Source organism: Antrostomus carolinensis, unplaced genomic scaffold (genome assembly GCF_000700745.2).
Source record: "Antrostomus carolinensis isolate BGI_N321 unplaced genomic scaffold, ASM70074v2 scaffold4896, whole genome shotgun sequence".
Classification (NCBI taxonomy): domain Eukaryota; kingdom Metazoa; phylum Chordata; class Aves; order Caprimulgiformes; family Caprimulgidae; genus Antrostomus; species Antrostomus carolinensis.
This window is the reverse complement of record NW_010321027.1, coordinates 6282-12562: the sequence shown is the minus strand read 5'-3', so window position 1 is coordinate 12562 and position 6281 is coordinate 6282.

The window sequence follows — 6281 nt, the reverse complement described above, 5'->3', positions numbered from 1 at the left end:
TACACACTAAACTGTTACTGCTAAGAGTTTGGGCTTTTGCAGCTTCCTTTCTTCTTGCCTCTCTCCTCTCCTCATCCATTTAACTGAAGTATTAGAAACCAGAGGGCAACCACCTATCGTTTGTATCATCACATACTGTTCTTACACATAGTTCAACCTTGTAATGACAATTTAGTTTTAATTTTGCCTGAATAGCATACCTGCACGCAGCCTTACAAATGGATGTCACACATTTATAGGGGGTCTTGGGTAGATGAAACCATTGTCTGTGCACTTGATTTTTTTTTTCCTTTAGGTTATTTAATTATGTGACTTAAAATGCTGTTTTCCATCACCTCACTGGTAACATGGGAACATCCTCCTTTCACAACAGTGATCGTGCAATGATCAGAAATGTAGGGCTAGAGTGATGAAAGGCGTTAGAGCCTAGAGGGTCAGAACAAATAGACATGGGCTTTCTCAAAAGTGCATAGTTGCATCATTCTTACTGTAGCTCCTGACTTGTGAGGTTCCTGGGCTCTTTGGAGCTGTGTCTTTAGAGATTAGTTACTTGAAAAAGTTGCCTCTTGGATCCTCACAGAAGTGCAGTTACTCAGGGAAAAAGCTGTGAATTCATGGTCATTTCTGGATTTTAGATGGTGTCACAGCTCAAAACGTCATTATTTTGTCTGTGCAGCACGACTATTATAAAAGTTTCCCCTTTTGCAAACCCTATGGGTGCCTTAGGTGATGCTGTGATATCCAGGCTGTGTTGCTGCCACATGTCTCTTTTATCTCTGTACTTTAAGGCCAAGGTTGTCTTCTCAGTCTTTGTGTTTTTCTTTATCAACAATCCACCTGCACCCAGGTGACTGGCAGAGGTGTGGTCTGATATGCTCTTGAACCACAAACCTGATTTCCTAAATCAGGTTTAGGGGAGGGGGGTGGGGGGGGAAGGTAGCTGGAAACTGAGCTAGAGTAAAATTAGCAGTTTGCAAGCCTTGCCTGTGGCTTTCTGTTCCTTTTATTACCAATTTGCTTCTGAGCAGCATTAGCATACCTTTCTGTGAAAAGTAATAAATATGTAAGGCTCTGTTCTCTTCTGAAACTGCTATTGAAGCACAGAAGCAATTTCTTTTGGTTCATTTTTTTCTTTTGTGTTTGTTGGTTACGTTGGGGTTTTTTTTTTTTTCATTTTCAGAGTTGCTTTGAACTCCTCTGAAATATGTGTAGATCTGAGGCTGGCTAAAGCCCACAATGCAGAGCTTACATTGAAAAACACGTATTTGTCTTAAAGAGAAATAACTGTCTATTCCAAACCAGACAGCTTTGGGTTGTTGTGGGGTTTTTTTAATGAATCAGCTGGTTAATTTGGTCTGTGCTGTTTGCTGATAGTGAAATAGTCCTTTCCTAGCCAAACACTTTCTCATGTGTGCAGACAATCGTTTCCATTATTCTTGACATCAAAGTAGTTAAAAATATTTGTTTAGTGAACTTTTGTGTTTAAACACCCATCAAAAGCTAGACCAGCCTTTTACGTATTTATTTATAAAGAGGAAGCAGGCTGATGTGAAATCTCCCTTGCCCAGTTTGGATCAGTAGGAAGGTTTTAACTGTCGCAAGAGTTATTTTGAGTAATAAGCTTTGTGCTAGGTCTGATATTATCTGTTGGGTTGTAGTTCTGCATACCAGGGTCTAGAGTGTGTATTAGTGTCTTACTACAGTTGCATTTCTGTCTTATGTTTGACTTGAATAATTTCAAGAGCACGTGTTTCTAACAAAAAAAAGGAACATTTTGAGAAGCAAAACTTTCCTTGCTACAGAAAGTTTGGATGGAGTGAGGTGTGAAGTAGCCTTCTGAAGGCGTTTATTTTGTCATTGTGAACTTCCTTCCCTCCTGCCACTCTGCATGTGAGTCACATTGGATGAGTTTTGACATTTTATATCATATCTCATTGGCTTTTGACTGAAAAATGGATTATTTTTAAGGAAAAAAGATGGAGGAAATATTTTTTTGTTTGCAATTGGCATAAGAAAGCTGTAAAATGTTGTTAGGCTATCCCAGATGGCACGGTATGAGCAGTTATCTCCTTGCCTCTATTAAAACATTCTAGCGCAGGCTTGAGCAGAGTTAATAGTATCAAGAGTCTTCCAGCCAGCAGTGGGAAGCGTGGGTTGGCCTCAGAAATTAGCTTTAATAAAAGGCACTCCTCACTTCTGTGCCTTCTGCTTTTTTTTTTTTTCTTTTCTAATAAGCATTAACTAGCATCCAAAACCCCATGTGAATGAAGAGATGTGGGATGGGGGAATAGCAGCACACGGAGCCTATCTTCACCTTTCTTCAAAGGGATATCAAAGCGTTCTGCAGCTGAACCTGGGAGGGATATGAATATGCGTATTTTGATAATTGGGGCAGCGCTGAGGGTAAGCAATTTCTTCAAGGTAAAGCAAGCTGGTTAAGGAACTTGGACTGCAAATTCTTGTATCATCTCGTTCAAGTATTTCTGGACACAGTTCTCCCATCTTATCTACCTTTAATTTGTTTTATTTTATTTTGAGTTATTTTAATTCAAATGGAACCTTGTCCTTTCCACGGTGGCAATAAGGTGACATTTTTAGATGGGGACTGGTTGGTTGATGTTGGCTTATGCTTGAGAAATCATAAGAGAGTTATGAAAATGTTGTAGTGTCACAGGGCATTTCAGCTGTAACTTGGAAATTGTCCAGGGAATTAACATCCACCCTCCTACCTCCTTTACTGTCCCTTTCAATTATTCCAGAGCTGGGAACTGGTTCCTGGGAGAGCTGACAAGGCACCTTTTTGGAATGAGAATTTCACTGATTTGCTCCCATTCCATCAAAGTTAGATCCTTTAGTGTAAGTGAGACATAGTACCTCAGTAGTAGGAATTGGACTGGAACTACAGTCTAGTTCTGTAACTAACAACTGCTTTATTTGCTGCCAGAATAATTGTCTTTTTGATTTATGCATCAGATCTTTAAAGAAAAGTGTCTTGAGCTATAATTCTAGAGATGAGCATGCCCCCTTTTAATATTAATATGATCTCATAGTGCTAGACTGGAAAGAACAGAGATTTCTTTCTCCACCCTGTAGAGAAACTGGTTGAAATAATTTGCACATCACAGAGAAGGTGCTCACTGGAAGATCTGGGCTGGAACTCTGGTCTGACGCCCCATCTGATACCACATTGAGGCAGCGCTGCCCCAGTGCTAGGTGAGCTGTCTGCTGAACCTCTGTCTGCTGGCCAACAGACTGTCCAGAACCTTCACCCTTTCCTCCTCCTCACTGCTAGAAATTGGAATTAATCACTGCACAGCTATTTTACAGGTTTTTTTCTCTCTTGAGAACAAGCTACTTTAAAAGCAAACTCCATGTGCACTGATAAGCAGTGATCGTGCTGGCCACTGGTGTCAACACTGAAAAAGAGGAAGTTGAAAGATTCTTAAGTAAATATTCTTGCTCTCTTTAGAAGGGGAGGGGGAGCTTATGCAATCACTTCCATCTTCTGGAGAGGAAAAGACTGAATTTGGTACTTCCCCTGTCAGAACTTCTCATCTTTGCATACGCTAATCAGAACATTAAGCCTCTGCCCTGTGCTTTGTTGCAGAGGGGCTCTGCAAATGGCAGGGGTAGGGATGTGGGAGCCTGGAGAGCTGAGGAGGCAAGGCCAGCTTCAGCCGGATGGCTGGAGCAGCCACGCTGGGGGCTGGCGGGTAAGAAGCTGAATGGTGCAATCTTCAAGGAGCAATGGAGAGTGTAACCTTGTCTGGCTTGGCAGAGAGCTGATGAATAATATTAACTCTTGCCGTGCAGGTGTGTCAGCTGGTGTAAGAACAAATGGTGTTTCTGTGGAAAGAAAAGGAGCTTCGTCAGCGAAATTACTTGAAGATGCTAGTCTCTTCTTTAGGCCTGGTTTATCTTACTCACTTGCTTCAGGTGTACAAGCACTAGCTGTGCTCCTGTTAACGATGCAGGAATAGCTGTTCCCAAGGCTCGCGAAGGTGTTGCTGTTCAGGCTGATGGAAGGTGCAGGATCAGCACCTTTTCCCTCGCTGTCTCTACGTAAGATGGGCCCTTTCCATGTGGAGGTGCAAAGGCTTTGATGTGGCTACGTTCAGCTCGAGTTGAACCAGGTTCAGTTAGCTGTAGGTATAGCAAAGCTGAGGGTGCTAAGGGGAGTCATTTTTTAAAAATTATTATTATTATTTTTTTAAAAAAAGCTGCTATGTTTAAATGGCAGCTCAGGAAACACACATTTTCCAGTTCTTCAGTGAATAAAGATCAAAAAAGCAGACACACACTAGCAAGCAGGGAAACTTCTCCCGACTAAACAGAATGGATCTTCCCAGAGAAGTAAACTGTGAACTGGCAAAGTAGAATTTCCACAAAAATAAATGCACCTTGGTATTGTAACGGGGAAGCCTCACATTTCATGTTTCTGTTTATTTTTGTGACAATGGAAACCACTCCATATAGCAGCCCCCAGCTTGGTGGTGGTTCTGGGTTTTGGAAGATTGGTTTTGTTTTAAATTCACCTGTGTAAATTTTGAAGCTACCACTGAGATACGAGGATATAATTTAAAAATATCGTTTTAGCAATTTCACAGAATTCTCATCCCTCCCCCTGTACGACTTGTGCAGCTTTAATGTTAGAGTACTAGGAGGTAGTGATGAAGTTAAGTTATAGAGGGAAAAAGAGGTGGTGTATGGAAAAACTCTGCAGTAACAAAAGCTCTGCATGGTCAGTACAGTACTTTGTAGCACAGGAAAGGCTGGCAAGAAAGAAATGAATACGGTGCCGAAGGCTTTGACAAGTTTTGAAGCTGGAAGAACCCAGATGCTGTTCTACACAGAGTCTTCAGAGACGTAAACAGCTTTGTCACTATATTAAAGTCTGTAATTAGAATTTGCCTCAGTAGGTTTGGAAAATACAAATCTGTAAAATACACACTCCCAGGACTAGCAAAAGCCCTGTGGTTTGTTTTTTTTTTTTTCCTTTGCTTTTTCTTAATAGAAGGCAGACTCAGATTTATTCCTACAAATTCAGGTTTAAATGCTTCAGTCATTTAGGAGGGGTTGTTGGTTTCTGCATCATTGACTGCGAGACCTGTGTAAACAGGAGGTTAATGCAATGTTAAAAGTAAGTAAAAGCATTCTGTTCACAGCCTGACTTTGTGCTTTGGAGGCAGGTGGAAGATTCAATTATCTTTAAGTGGCTTTTTTTTTTTTTAGACATGATGTGGTGGCTTTATTGCAGATGGTAGAAGTGAGAGGGAACAAAGGGAAATAAATGTGCATGGGATTTGTTTGATGAGGAATTACTGAAGTGGTCAGATGAAGCTGATCTTGTTGACTTCCCATTTAGCAGGCAGTAAACTGATGCTTCTCTGGTACCTAAGTTATGTGGCAGCTGAATGTGAAGAGTAAGAGCAGCCCCTTTTTCACAGCAGGGTAGTGACAAGCTAAAAATCTCCTTTAAAAGTGCGTATGAAATAAAAAGTAACACTAAATAGATTTTATCAATTTTTTTTTTCAGACAGCTGTAATGAAGGTACAGAACAGAGTACGTCTTGCTATCAGACTTTGTGTTCATTGTATTCATATCGCAGCAATCTTTATATAAAGTATCTGTATTTACTACAAACAAAATATGGATGCAGAGGCCTAACCTTGCAGTGGGATGGTTTAAGCTGAAGTACAAGCAACAGCCTGACCCCGTTTTATAATTATTTTTCAATTAAGTTTGTTACACACAATTAATTGTTCCTTCAGATTTGTACCAAAACAAAGTTGCAGCTTCATCAGGGAAAGGTGCTAAAATAAGAGCAGCTGATCAGACAGCTAACCCCTACTTCCACACACAGCCCCTCTGCATTATTTAAGCATTAAAAGCCATTCCTGCATATTTTAAGAGTTTATTTTATGCTTTACAAAGCACTTTTTTGCCCATTAGAAATCAGTCTAATCTGTGGATCCTTTCCCATCCAGGTCAGCAGTTTGTATCTTGCCTAACTACTTAGATTTGGTTACTATCTGGTGGGAGCTCCTTGGCCCACACAGAGTAAACTCGTTGCACAATTCCAGTCGTATCATCCTCCTCTTAGAAGTAGACAGAGGTGCGTTAGCCAAAAACCCCGAGAACGAGGGACGTGCTGCTTTCAAACCCCTTCCATCTGATCCGGAACCAGAGGGGAACATGTCATCATCTAACAAAAACTGACTCCATCGAAATCAGTGGCAGGTCTTAGAAACGTAAACCGGTACCTGCCACTGGTTTGATA